General features: G+C 33.4%; 1 pseudogene; it reads right to left on the bottom strand.

Moving 5' to 3' along the window:
• Positions 1 to 14,423: 14,423 nt before the first annotated feature.
• Positions 14,424 to 15,124, bottom strand: LOC145713705 (small acidic protein pseudogene; annotated as a pseudogene).
• Positions 15,125 to 15,886: the final 762 nt, after the last annotated feature.

The following is a 15,886-nucleotide window of genomic DNA, read 5'->3' as shown; positions in this document are numbered from 1 at the left end:
CCAAATGGGTGATGGGCATTAAGGAGGGCACTTGTTAGGATGAGCCCTGGGTGTTATATATAAGAGATAAATCGCTGGGTTCTACTCCTGAAACCAATACTACCCTGTATGTTAACTAACTTGAATTTTAGTAAATAAATTAAAAACAATAACAGTTGGGATAATTTTGTTGTTTTCTCATAGAATATTTTTCTTGTTATTTGAGCAATATTTGAGGAAAATAATCTCAGACATTTGAAATATATTTTCTTATTTTAGGAGAAGATTTTAGACATAGATTTTCCCTCAAAATTGTAGTTCACGCTTGTTCATGTTCTGATGTTTTCTAATTTTCTCAGTGAAGGTTTCCATGTTGGTACAGTAGAGGAATAAAATTTTGTATAAGAATTTGGTATTTAACATATCAGGGATCTACAAGAACCCTTATCAAGATTCTTTAATTTAAAAAAATTAATGTTTAATGTTTATTTATTTATCTTTGAGAGAGAGAGAGAGAGAGAGAGAGATCGTGAGCAGGGAGGGGCAGAGAGAGAGGGAGACACAGAATCTGTAGCAGGCTACAGCCTCTGAGCTGTCAGCACAGAGCCCAATGCGGAGCTCAAAGTCACCAGTTGTGAGATCATGACCTGAGCCAAAGTCGGATGCTCAACTGAGCCACCCAGACACCCCTAAAGAATTTTTTTTAATTCTGACTTTAATAAACTGTTATTAGTGGTTTATTAAATTTTATATAAATGTTAAAAGCCTAACTCATTAATTTAAAAATTTTCTTTGTTAATGTTTAGTCTTCATAATTATTTTATAAATAATTTATGATCATCCTGAACATTTAGTAAAAACAGAAAAAATAACACAGAAAATAAATACTTTTAATGTCTTAAGCAGAGGGATTCACCAAAAATTTTATACTGTATAGCAATAAGGATATGCTGGATTATCTTGCAATTACAAACAAATTGCAAACATAAATGATTAAAAACAGCAATGCTCATTTCTGCTCATACTAAATGTAAAATAAAGGTCTTCAGGGAGCCTATGTCTAACAAATTCACTCAGGGACACATACACTGACAAACTTTCCACCTTTTTTTAGGACACTAAATTCTCCACATCAAACTTCAAAGTTTATGATTACAGGAAAAGTAAGCATGGAAAATCATGCACTGGCTACTAAATATTTCTGCCTAGAGATAGCAAATGTCATTCCTGTTCATTCCATTGGCCAAATCAAGTTATATGGTTAAGCTCACTTCAAGGGGACAGAGAGTCTTCCCTTGTGCCTACAAGGAGAAAAGTACTGAAAATATTGGTGGTCACTTAGAGTGTCTACAGCACACTATAAATTTCCAGGTTTTTATTGTGTACTTAGTAAGTATACATTCATGCAATTGGTGTTTTACTATAGGAGCTAGTTTTCCAACTTTCACTTAACAAGACATGGCAAACATTTTCCCATACCAGAAAATATTTTTCAACTTTATTTTTGTGTCATATCTCATAGATGTACCAAAATTTCACTTTTAAATCCCAAAATGTGGGGTATTTTCAATTTTATGTATTCGATGTAATAACATGGCAAAAGCCTTATTCATAAATATTTTCACATAGTTTTCTTTTTCATGAGAAATTTTAAAAAGTACAATAAATTCAATCAAATAGTATAAGTATTATGAAAGCCATTGAGGATCTCATTTTATTCTGTATCTTCTCTAACTTTGTATTTTAAGTCATGGTCTACACTACTTCAGAAATCCAGAAAAAATTAAATATCTATCAATTTTTAATTTTTTCTCAATTCTCATTGCAGTCTGGATATTGTTATATATGGTCCAAGTGACTGTTAAATTATAATCACTACTCATTGAAAGAGACAAATATACTACCAAAAGTTTATGATAAAGCTGTCTGTTTGGTGAGTTCCATGCCAGGAAATCTCCCTATTTAAGGAGCCTAAACATGTCACCTGACAGTAGTTCTTCTCTGTACAATTTTTGAAGAGTCTGTAATACTTTGCATATTTTGAATCAAATATTGCTTCATTTTCCTCTATATATCCCCACCTTCTAAATGCCTCTAAAAGGATAGATAATCTGACAAACAATAAAAAGTATATTAAATTAGGATTTTATATTAAAGCAACACTATGGAAATGAAACTGTGAACATATGGCATTTCTTGCTTGTGATGCCAGGTGACTGTAATGTATTTTGCTTTATGGTCAATTTGGGGGATGTAAACTATTACAGATGTAGTTGTCCTTTTTTGCATTTTCAGAAGTTGCTATTCGACCAAATGTTGTGACAAAATTTAATGAATTGTGTAAAAAAATAACCCAAAATCTAGAACTGTGAAACTCTTGAAATATGTTTTAGTTTCCTACTTTAGGGCATAGAAATAGCACACTTAAACCTACTAAATTGTAATAAAATCAACCTGAACGATTCTGATTCAAAATTACAAAAGTAAAGAATTTAGGTATTTTAGAAGTGATTCTTTGATGAACAAATAAAAGATGTCTAAGCATATTCTTTCTGAATATAGCATCAGAATTAGCAATTTTTATAACTATATGTGTAGAGATGTAGTAATCTAAATATATTACTCCGAAATTTGTGTAGTGCCAATTTATATAATATCAACATACCTTGGGGTGGTTAAATATTATTTGTGAATGGAATGCAATAAATAGTAGACTCTTATTCTTAGTAACACATGACTAAACTAGAGAGAATTGGCTAAATCTGCTTATGTATTTGAATGGTTCTTACTACAACTATATTTATAAAGCTCTCAAATCTGTTTTCAAAGGTCAAGTGAAACCCTATAGAGGTTTGTATAGGGTTATTTGTTACAGATGACAGTTAAAGCTACTCATGTAATTTTGGACACACACAATTAAAAAGAGCTTCAATTGATCTGGTTAACTTTATATATTTTATTAATTATTTACTTATTGAATAATATACATAATATATTTTGGTGGTATGTACTAGACACTGATACAGGTGCTAACAACAGTGAAGTGAAGTAAAGAGAAATCCATGAAAAAGAGTTTTAAAGCAAACATGTTAAAGTAATAACTATATTTACCTATGAATAGTGGTAACATGGGTGATTTTTTCTTCATTTTTCTTCTACTTTTGTATAAATTACATATATTCTATAATTGTGTTATTGTTACAATAAAGAAAACAAAAGAAGAAAAATTAAATTTTAGGCCATAAAATTATCAAGGTGCTATTACTAATGTAAGTCAACAATATACAAGATTCTGGGGCATCTGAGTGGCTCAGTCAGCTAAGTGTCTGACTCTTGGTAATGGCTCAGGTCATGATCTCACAGTTAGGTTTGTGGGATTGAGCCTTGTGTTGGGCTCTACAATGACAGTGTGGAACCTGCTTGGGATTCTCTCTTTCCCTCTCTCTCTGCTTCTACCCCACTCGTTCTCTCTCTCAAATTAAATAAACAAACTTTAAAAAAATTAATATTCAACATCCTATTTTTCCATAAATCTCATTATTAGCTATTATTTGGCCTTTATACAAAAGTCAGAATCCTCTCCATATATTACTTACTCTTTTTGTCTATGTTCTGTAATAATTATTTTTGTCGCTGTATTTTCGTGCAAAAGAATAGATATATGGGACTTGAACTCTTCCTTTACCTATCTTTAGTCTCCTCATTTCTAAATTTAAAAGTCTAGAGTATAAACTAAAGTGTCTGTAAGATATAAAACACAGCATTTGTGGAATAGTGAATATGATCTATCTTTTCTTTATTGAATTGTGATTGAATTACCAAACCCCATAATATGTGTAGGAAGAGGAGATATAGGAATAGCTTCTGTTTTATTTTCTCCTCTCCAGCGTACTTTCAGTGAATTTTCAGGACTGGAAGAAATGAGGAAGTCATTGAGAATTTTTGATAATAGAAAATTATTTAGGCTTTGAGGTGAAAAGAAAAGCATGGGGAAGACACTGTGCGTGAATGAATATAAAGTGGTAACCACTGTTAGGAAAATTGGATGGAAGAAGAACAATGTCTGGTCAGCACACACAGTGCTAGATCATCACTAAATCAAGCTACTGTCAGATAATAGAATGTGGTAGATGGATGCAATAGACCCCTATGCTTGGTGAACTTAAAGACAGTATGTGCATTATTGATTGAAAGGTACTGATGGGCTATTTCCTGGTGGAGTGCATTAACTGAGTAAGAAATCAGGATGGGCCTGATAATAATTGGGTAATACATTAAAAAGAGATATAATAATGTGGTGCCTCTACTTTTCTGTTTTTTCTATATTTATGTTTTTTGAGAATACTGTCTCTAGTTATCTATATTCCAGTGATAATGTTTGATTTAACATCTTATACAGTTTGTCAGTATACTTAGTGTAATGGATTATCTTGGTTTCTCCACCTATTACTCACTGTATATATGGAGTAGATCTGCTCAATTTGAGTTAGGATTATAATGGGGTCGACCCTTCCATTCAACATATAAGACAGTGTACAGAACAAAATTACATGGAAACATTTTTTAAATGGTATGCAATACCAGGAATAAATCCCATTTGATTGTGGTGAATAATTTTTAATATATTGTTGGATTCAGTTTGGTAACATTTTGTTGAGGATTTTTGCATCTCTGTTCATCAGAGATATTGGCCTGTAGTTCTATCTTTCTCTCTCTTTCTTTTTTTGGTGGTGTCTTTATCTGGTTTTGTATCAGGGTAATGATGGCCTCATATAATGCATTTGGAAGTTTTTCCTCCTCTTCTAATTTTTGGAATACTTTCAGAAGAATAGGTATTAACTTTTTATTTTTTTTAATGTCTATTTATTATTTTTGAGAGAGAGAGAGACAGAATGTGAGTGGGTTAGGGGCAAAGAGAGAGGGAGACACAGAATCCAAAGCAGTCTCCAGGCTCTGAGCTGTCAGCACAGAACCCGATGTGGAGCTCGAACTCACGAGAGCGTGAGATCATGACCTGAGCCAAAGTCGGACGCTCAACTGACTGAGCCACCCAGACACCCCAATATTAGCTCTTTAAATGTTTGATAGAATTCACCTGTATAGTCATCGGATCTTGGACTTTTGATGGTGTTATTTTTTGATTACATATTCAATTTTATTGCTCGTAATTGGTCTATTGAAATTTTTAATTTTTTGAGGGAACTACATACTGTTTTCTATAGTGGCTATGCCAATTTTCATTCCAACCAACAGTGACCAATTTTTCTCCTTTCTTTACATTGTCACTAACGCATATCTCTTGTCTTTTGATAGTAGCCCTTCTAACATGTGAGAGGTGATATCTCATTGTGATTTTGATTTGTATTTTCCTCATGATTAGTGATATTAAACTGATATAGTTGTTGGCTATTTGTAAGTCTTCTTTTGAAAACTGTCTTTTTATTTCTTCTGCCTATTTTTAATCACATTTTTGAGTTATTAAGTTGTATTCATTCTTTCAGACACTACACCTTTTTAGGTGTATGGTTTTCGAGTATATCTCCCCATTTTATAATTGCTATTTTATTTTTGTAGACTGTTTTTTTTTCTATTTCGAAGCCTTTTGGCTTGATGTAGTGTCCCTTATTAATTTTTGCTTTTGTTCTTTGTGCTTTTGGTGTTAGTTCCCAAAAAACTCATTGCCAAATCCAATGACAAAGGAGCTTTTCCCTTATGATTTCTTCTAGGAATTTTATGGTTTCAGGTCTTATGTTTAAATCTTTAATCTATTTCAAGTTTATTATAGTGAATAGTAGAAGATAGGGGTCTAAATTCATTTTTCTGCATGTATTCATCCAGGTGTCTTAGAGTCATTTGTGAAGAGACTATCCCTTTCCCATTAAGTGTTTTTGGATCTATTGTCATATATTAGTTGAACATATATGTGACTTTATTTCTGGGATCTTTATTATGTTCTATTGGTCTGCATGTCTATTTTTGTGTCCAGTACCAAAATGCTTTAATTCCTATAGATTTATAGTATAGTTTGAAATCAGGAGGCATGATGCTTCCAGTTTTATTATTCTTTCTCAGGATTGCTTAGGCTATTTATGGTCTTTTGTGGTTCAATACAAATTTTAAAATTATTATTTTATTTCTGTGAAAAATTCCATTGTAATTTCAAAAGGGGACCATGGTTTTAAGTAAAATGGGCACTTAAACAATATTAATTTTTCCAGTCCATAAACCTGGGGGTATTTTTTACTTGTGTGTGTCTTTAATTTCTTTCATCAAAGTCTTATAGGCCTCAGTGTACACCTCTTTCACCTTCTTGGTTAAAATTATTCATAATTATTTTATTTTTGATGCTATTGCAAATGGGATTGTTTATTTCTTTTTAGATATTTTATATAAACAACGTAACTGATTTACATATATTAATTTTGTATCCAGCAACTTTACTGAATTCATTGATAAGTTCTAACAGTTCTTTGGTTGAGTCTTTAAAATTCTCTATATGTAAGATTATATAATACAATGAAAATTTTACTTCTTTCAAATTTGGATGTGTTTCATTTCTTTATCTTGCCTGATTGCTCCAGCTGGAACTTCCAGTACTATGTTTAGTAAGAGTGATAAAAGATATCATATGTTTTCACTCATATGTGGATATTGAGAAGCTTAACAGAAGACCATGGGGGAAGGGAAGGGGAAAAAAAGTTACAAAGAGGGAGGGAGGCAAACAATAAGAGACTCTTAAATACAGAGAACTGAGGTTTGATGGGGGTGGGGGAGAGGGGAAAGTGAGTGATGGGCATTGAGGAGGGCATTTGTTGGAATGAGCACTGGGTGTTGTATATAAGCCAATTTGACAATAAATGATATTTTTAAAAAGTGGGCACCTTTAACATGTTCTTTATTTTAGAGGAAAAGTTTTCAATCATTCACTATTGAGTATAATGTTAGCTGTAGGTTTGTCAAATATGATCTTTATTATGCTGATGTATGTTTCTTCTATACCCAATTTATTGAGCATATTTTTTTCATGAAAGGATATAACATTTTGTCATTTTTTCCTGCATATATTGAGATGATTGTATTATTTTATATTTCATTTTATTAATGTGGTGTATTTACACTTAATGATTTGCATATGTTGAATGATCTTTGCATCCCCCAGATAATTCCACTTGGTCATGGTCTATAGTTTTCTTTTCCTGTGGTGTCCTTATCTGGCTTTGCTATCAGGGTAATGCTGGCCTCATAAAAATAGGTGAAAGGGATTAAGAATACAATCATCATAATGAGCATTGAGTATTGTATAGAATTGTTGAATCATTATATTGTACACTTGAAACAAATATAAGACTATATGTTAATTATACTTGAATTAAAAAATAAATAAAAATTAAATACATTTGGAAGTATTCCTTCCTCTTTAATTTTTTTGAATAGTTTGAGAAAGATTGCCATTCATTCTTTAAATGTTTGGTAAGATTTGTCAGTGAAACCATCTGGTCCTGGGCTTTTCTGTGTTGGGAAGTTTTTGATTACTGATGCAATCTCCTTGTTCATTATTGGTCTATTCATATTTAGATTTATTCATGATTCAGTTTTGGTAGGTTGTATGTTTCTAGGAATGTCTCCATTTCTTCTAGGTTATCCTATTTGTTGGCATAATATTTCATAGTAGTGTCTTATAATCCTATGTATTTTTGTGGTATCAGTTGTCATGTCTCCTTTCATTTATGATTTTACTTATTTGAATCTTTTGTCTTTTTTTCTTAGTCTAGCTACGATTTGTCAATTTTCTTTTTCTTTTCAAAAAACACCTCAGTTTCATTGGTCTTCTCTGTTGTTTCCTTGTCTCTATTTATTTATGTACTGAGTTTTGTTATTTCATTCATTCTGCTAACATTTGCATTAGTTTGTTCTTTGAGGTGAGATTGAGCTTTTTCTTGTTTCTTAATGTAGGCATTTTGTTGGTATAAACTTTTGTATTATAACTGATTTTGCAGAATCCCATAGTTTTGATATATTGTACTTCCATCTTTGTTTGTCTCAGAATATGACTTGATATCCTTCTTGATTTCTACTTTTATCCATTGGTTGTTCAGTGGCATGTTGTTTAATCTCCATATATTTGTGAATTATCCAGGTTTTCTTATGTTCTTGATTTCTAGTTTCATAACTGTGACCAGAAAATATACTTGCTATGATTTAAATTACTTTGAATTTGCTAAGATTTGTTTTGTGACCTATAGTATGATATATCCTGAAAAACATTCTGTGTACACTCAAGAAAAATGTGTATTTTGCAGCTATTGGATGAAAAATTCTATTTGTTAGGTCCATTTGGTCTGAAGTATGGTGTAAGTCCAGTGTTTCTTTGTTGATTTTCTGTCTGAATGATCTATCCATTGTTGAAATTCAATTCCTTTTCAATTATTGTATTGTTATCTATTTCTCCTTTCAGATCTGTTAGCATTTGCTTAATATATTTATTTGCTCTGAAGTTGGGTGCATATATATTTGTGATTTTTATATATTTTGAATTTGACACATATATCATTATGTAATGATCTTCTTTGTCTTTTGTTACCATTTTTGGACTTCTTTCTACCATTTTTGGCCTTCTTGTCCATGGGTGACTCTTTAAGTCAGTGTTCTCCAGAAGCTTACAGATCATGGCTAAAAGGGGCTGGAACCAGTTCACAGATTCCTAGTGGTCTACAGATAGTACTGTGGTTTTTCTGCCTGTTCCCCAGTGCACAGGCTGCTGATATAACTTCCTAGTCCTTCAATGCATGGTGCTGGATTCTTCAACACCCACAGAGGCACTTTTGTTTGGGGATGGATAGTAGTTTGTTGTTGAGGGTGGGAACAAAATGAAAAGGGATATCTTATGCTGCCACAATGATGATGTCACTCCCTGAGACCAGAAATTTAAGTCAACTATGATTCATATGCTAAGTATTCTAACAGTTGAAATATGTAAGAACATATGTGCAAAAGAGGCAAAGAGATGGAAATCCTAAGAAAGGACTAAAATGAAATTCCACAGATTTAAAACACTGTAACTGAATGAGGAATTCCTTTGATGGGCTTATTAGTAGCCTGGATATGGCTGAAGGAAGAATTTCTGAACTTGAGGATATATCAATAGAATCTTTAAAAACTAGAAAGCAAAGAGAACAAAAACTGAAAAAAAAGAGACAATAGAATATCCAAGTAATGTCAAGAAACTACAAAATGGGGGTGCCTGGGTGATTCAGTCAGTTGTGTCCAACTTTGGCTCAAGTCATGATTTCGCTTATTGAGTTTGAGCCCTGTGTCAGGCTCTGTGCTGACAGTGTGGAACCTGGAGCCCGTTTTGAGTTCTGTGTCTCCCTCTCTCTCTCTGCCCCTCCCCCACCCGTGCTCACACTCTGACTATCTCTTTCTCAAAAATAAACATTAAAAAAAACTACAAAATGTGTAATATATGCATCTTAAAACTACCATAAGGAAAAAATAGAAAGGAACAAAATAAATATTTGAAACAAAAGTGACTAAGAATTTCACCAAATTAATATGAGACAACAAGCCACAGGTTCAGGATGTTCAGAGAATTTCAAGAAAGATAAATGCCCCCCCCCCCCCGAACCACACATAATCTTATCATTTTCAAACTAAAAAAATTTTAAATATAAAGAAAAAATCTTGAACAAAGCTTAAATAAAAAACACCTTACCGATAGAGGAATAAAGATAAGAAATACATCTGGCATCTCCTCAGTAATCATTCCAGTAAGGGAAGAGGAATATGGATATATAAAAACCACATTCAAAACCCAGAATTCTATATTCCTTGAAATTATTCTTCAAAAGTGAAAGAGAGGTGAGTGATGTCAGCGATATGGCTGGATAAGATGTCTCTCACTGGATCCACCTCTCAACAATAATAATTCGTCATCCTTCCACTGACAAAAGTTATTTTGTGTGAGTGGTGAGATCCATCACAATATGCCAAGGGACGCAAGAGGATTCTTGCCCACTTATAAATCAGACAATTGGCATGTAAACCATGTTCCCTGCTGTGGACCCCTGAACTGCTTCCAGAACCTCTTGGCCATGGTCCAGGAGCTCCTAGAAATCACTGTCTTAGATAGTTGCCCACAGAGAAGAGAGCCTTTGTGGAAGTCTAGATTTTTAGAAGAGAAGTTCCAGTACATCGTGGAGATATATACAATTATATATATGAGATTGAATACATTGGAGAGGGTAAGAGGTACAGTTTGTCTTAACTGCATCCCCCCTCCTCCAAGGTATCACAGATCAATGTCAAGAAACAATTAATTGGCCTATGATTTTTCCCTCTGGGGAAAGGGAGAACATGTGAGTAAGTGCATGACTTCCTCGGCTGTATGGCAAATTGCCAAAAAAGTTCAAATCTGTATTACCCCATCCAGACTACTGAGTCATGAGTTGTGTGATTGGGGGTGAAAAGAGGCTGAGATAGAACTGTCAGAGGGCATTAGTAGTGGTATGCAGATTCTATTAACTGCATTACAGACTCCACTAAGAATCCTACCAATAAGCTTCCGGAGGTGCCTCACCCACAGAACCCCCCAACTGGGTAAGAAGTATACCTAGCACTATACATACTTCACTCACACACTGCCCTACTTTTTGGGCAGCTGTCTGTACACACTCCCAATGGTGGTCAGAGTAAGATTTGGCAAATGGGTAGTGAGCACAGGCAGAAATAGTACTCATATCTGTCAGAAAGAGACCACAGACTTGAGCTTTACCTCTGTCCTTGGGAAAGCAAATGGAAGGCTTGTCAGCACTCGGTCTAGTGTATTCCTGGGTCATGAGATGACATACAAGCTTAAGAATATTGCCACAAGAGGGAACAGGAAGAGTGAAGCAGGCATATCCATAGAAGGTCTGGGAAAGACTCACAAACCCTAGAAGGTATGTTTTTGTCCTGAAGTCAATTAGTCAAGCCAGGAGAAGGTGGCTGCTACTATAAATGGAAAGATAGCAACACAAGACTTTGTGAACATGAAAAATCAAGGAAACATGATACCACCAAAAGATCACAATAATCTTCCAGAAACTGACCCTAAAGACACGAAGATATTTTATTTACCCAATAAAAAATTCATAACAGCTGTTTTAAGGAAATTCAATAACCTATAAGAAAATCCAGACAACTCAACGAAACCAGAAAAAAACAGTACCCAAACAAAATGAGGAGTTTAACATAGAGAAGAAATAATAAAAAAGAAACTGAAATTCTGGACTTCAAGAATTCGATAAATGAATCGAAAAATACAATTGAGAACATCAACAGCAGAAGGATCAGTCAGAAGAAATAATCTAGCAACTGGAATACAGAAATTTTGAAATTACAAGTTAAGGGAAAACAAAGAAAAAAAATGACCAAAAGTTGACAAGATCCTATGTATTCTATCAGATGCCATTAAAAAAATTGCTTTTTGAAGTATTGTAGCTCCAGAAGGAGAAGGGAGGGAAGAAAGCTTATTTAAAGAAATAATGGCTGAGGGGCACCTGGGTGGTTCAGTTGGTTAAGTACCTATCTCTTGATTTTGGCTCAGGTCATGATCTTGAGGTTCATGAGATTGAGCACCATGTTGGGCTCTGTGCTGACTGTGAAAGACCTGCTTTGGATTCTTTCTCTCCCTCTCTCTCTTCCTCTCTCTCTGCTTCTCTCCCTCTCTCAAAATAAATAAATAAAAATTAAAAAAATCATGGCCGAGAACTTCTTAAATCTCAGTAAAAATTTGGACATTCAAATTCATGAAGCTAATAGGTCATCCCATAATTTCAAACCAAAACAATCTTCATCAAGAAACATTATAAAAGGGGCACCTTGGTGGCTCAGTCGGTTAAGTGTCCGACTTTGGCTCAGGTCATGATTTCTCGGTTTGTGAGTTTGAGCCCCACGTCAGGCTCTGTGATGACAGCTCAGAGCCTGGAGCCTGCTTCAGATTCTGTGTCTCCTTCTCTCTCTGCCCCTCCCCCACTTGTGTTCTGTCTCTCTATCAAAAATAAATAAATGAAAAAAAATTAAAAAAAAGAAACATTATAAAAAAAACTGTCAAAATCAAAGAGAGAGAGAATCTTAAAAGCAACATGAGACAAGAAGAGTGTAACTTAAAAAGGAACCTGAATTAGACTATCAGCACATTTTTCAGCATAAATATTACATGCCCCAATAGAGTGGGATGACATTGTCAATGTACTAGGAAAAAAAAAACCTGCCAACCAAGAATACTCTGAAAAAGTTGTCCTTCAGAAATGAAAGAGAAATAATTTCCCAGACAAAACCTGAGGGAGAACATCACCACTAGATCTGCCTTACAAGAAACGCTGAATGGAGTTTTTCAAGCTGAAATGAAAGGATGATAATTAGTAACATGAAAATATACAACAAAGTGATAAAAATAATTGTGTATTCAATTCAGGATACTCTCACACTGTAATGTTGCATATTAACCACTTAACTATAGTACAAAAGTTAAAGGACAAGAATATGAAAATAACTATAGCTATCATAATTATTAATAAATAGACAATATAAGAAGAGATAAATTGTGATATCAAAAACATAAAAGGTGGGATAGTAAAAGGGTAGAATTTTGTGTGTGATTGAATGTAAGTTATCAGTGTAAAATAGATTGTTATATTTTTAAGATGTTTTTATGTAAGCCTCATGGTAAACATAAAGCAAAAAGCCATAGTAGATTCACAAAAGATAAATAAAAGAGAATTTGAACATACACCTTATAGAAAATAAAAAAAAAAATTCCAAAGAAGGCAGCAAGAGGAGCAAAGGAACTACAAAACAGCCAGAAACCAATTAATGAGATGGCATTAGTAATTCCTTAACTATCAACAATTACTCTAGATGTAAATGTATTGAATTCTCTACTCAAAAGGCCTAGTAACTGGATTCATAAAAAGAACGCCTAACTATATACTGCCTACAAGAGAGCCACATCAACTTTAAAGGCATACATAGATTCAAAGTGAAGGGATGGAAAAAGATTAACCATGCAAGTGAAAACCAAAATAAAGCAGGGGTAGCTATACTTATATCAGGTAAAATAGACCTTAAGACAAAAATGGTAACAAAAGATAAAGTCATTACAAAATGATAAAAGGGTCAATCCATCAAGAAGATATAACAATTATAAATATATATGCGTCCAACATTGAAGCACCTAAACATATTAAGCAAATACTAACAACTCTAAAGGGAGAAACAGACAACAATAAAATAATAGAAAGGAACTTCATTCCCCACTTTCAGCAATGGATAGTTCATCCAGACAGAAAATCAATAGAAAATGTTTGGCTTGAAATGTACTTCATTCTAATTGGATTAAACTATTTAAGGGTTAGATTCTCAATTTTTCTTTTTCACTATTTTTACACTATTTCAGGAAATTTTATCAGTTTACATGAGTGTAAGTCTGGATTCGTAAAATGTTTGGTGTATTCTTGTTATATTTTTCCTCCTTAATATCTATATATGTGAAAAATAATTTCTTTCTTTAAAATGAAGAGGTAATCAGATAGTTATTGAATGTACAGAATCACATCAACTATGAAAAAGTGAGGTTAATGAACATGTTTCTTTTTTTTTTCTTATGGGAAACTACTTTCTCTTTGTTTACTCCTTAGGAAGAAAATTAACTTTGATCACATATTACCTTAAAAAAAATCCAGTTTTACATATTCCTAAATAGATAGGACCAAATGATGAGAGAAATAATTTCTTCTGTAAAAATTGACCAGAGTCTATTTACAAAAAACTAACATGCAATGTAATTCAAGGTATATAAATAAAGACTGCTTGGGATCATAACATTCCAAATGTATGATAGTTGCAACTCCATCCTAACAGGTGTGAAAGTATTTGCTCTCATGTTGCTTTGTCCAAAAGAGTAGAGCTGAATCAGTAAGAGCAAACTAAGCACCTAATCTTTTGTAAACAACTTAGATTGTTATTGGCAGCAGAAATATCCATGAAAAACAGTTCTACAACAAAGTATAATAACTGAATATTTTCCATGAACATATCACAGTATCTGATATTTTCTTATGAGAGAAAAATATGAAGGAACAATAAAGATGAAACAGCTACCACAAAAAAAGTGTCTCCCCCATAACTATTTGAAAGGGGTAAAAAGGTGAGATTAGAGGTTTGATGATGCTAATATGAAAGGAAATTGAGTATTGTATTTCTTATTTTATACAACTTTTACTCTTCATGCAAATAGTTATAGTCAAGCCCATAAAAGTGTAATCCATGGCATTTTAAAGCCATCTTTGTAATTATTTAAAAGGGCCTTTTAACAATTTTAATACAAAGGTCTGTGCTGTATAAGCAGTCCTCTACTGTGTATTATAACAATAAGGCTTACTTTTAAAACAAAGACTAAGTGGGAGTTATGAACCACTGGATTTAACAAACATTATTTACAGTTGCTTTTTGCATCTTTTTTGTTTGTTTGTTTTTGGGATCTTCCACTACATCAAGGTGGCTCAGTAGCTTGTAGTTCTTCATCAGATTCTTCCTCTGACTCTGAATCACTATCAGAGTTATCTGGACTTTCAGTATCAGGTAAAACATCATCATCATCGTCATCATCATCATCATCATCATCTCCAACCACATCACTTTCTGCATCATGATCTTCTACCTCACTGAAGCTAAGTCCACAAAGTCATTGATATCTGCCTGACAATTCACTGTCCATACTATGCTGATATTGAGACTCCAGTTCTTCACTAATTTTCTTGTCTTCTTCCCCTGATTGGGAGTAAGCTGTTGATTTGTGATCTCCTCCAACAAGATGATCAGTATGTTCTTTCTTTCCTGCTCCCTTAAGTCTTAAGAACTTTTGTTTTCTTTCTTCATTACCCCAATCTGCTGCTTCCCAATTCCTAGATCCAAGATCATCATTTGGAGAGGATGAATACTTCACCCCATGCGAATGGGACTCCCTGGCAGCACTCAGCATTGTGGGGACCCCGATGGGATACGCTGAACCCACTAGTTGTTCTCTACAGCCACAGCTCCAGCACCCTGCAAACTCCCTCCGGCCCAAGCAGTGCCGCTTAAGAATGCGAATGAACACATGTTTCATTTGACTTCTGCTTCTTTGAAGTTTCCTTGGCACAGTCAGATGAACTGAAAGAGAATATGCAAAACTTTATTCATGTTATTTAGATTTAGTAGTTTTCTATGATTCTGAAGAATCATTTAAACAATGTACCTATAAACAAAGCAAAGAATTACAATATTTTGAAATATCTATTATATGAACTGGTTGTTTTGATCACTCATTAAAAAGAAGGGAGAAAGGATTTTGGCAAAGTTTATATACTTTTCACAGTGCATCTTGTATTCAAGATAGTATATGTTCCTGTTTATTAAAAGAATTTTTTTAACAGGATATTTATATATAGGCAACACAGATAGCTCATTATGTTTTTATTTTGAGCACTTTGGGATTTTCCAAAACTACTGTTTCTTTTATATGCTCTGATCTCATTTGCTAGATAGAAGAATCCGCTTTAAATCTCTGACACTGTTTATATACCACTACTTACTTTTTTCAAGGCAATTCATGACTACAATATTTTGATTATTCTCTATGTACAGTTTTGATACTATTCAGTTTCAATGTTGAGAAAGAGGAGCTTAAGATATATTACCATGATTTTTTCTGCCTTAGTACCTATATAAAACCATATTTTAATGTGGTAACTCAGTGAATATTAATACAGTCCAAGCATCCATTGCAGACGCACTATGCAACATTATTGTTTTTATTGTGTGATATATTGAATAACAAAGTGTATCAAGTCAATAAACTGGGGAAAGATTATTTGTCATACAGGAAGAT

The sequence above is a fragment of the Panthera onca genome, chromosome X (assembly GCF_046562875.1).
Source record: "Panthera onca isolate mPanOnc1 chromosome X, mPanOnc1 haplotype 2, whole genome shotgun sequence".
Taxonomy (NCBI): domain Eukaryota; kingdom Metazoa; phylum Chordata; class Mammalia; order Carnivora; family Felidae; genus Panthera; species Panthera onca.
This window is presented reverse-complemented; position numbering and strand designations above follow the sequence as displayed.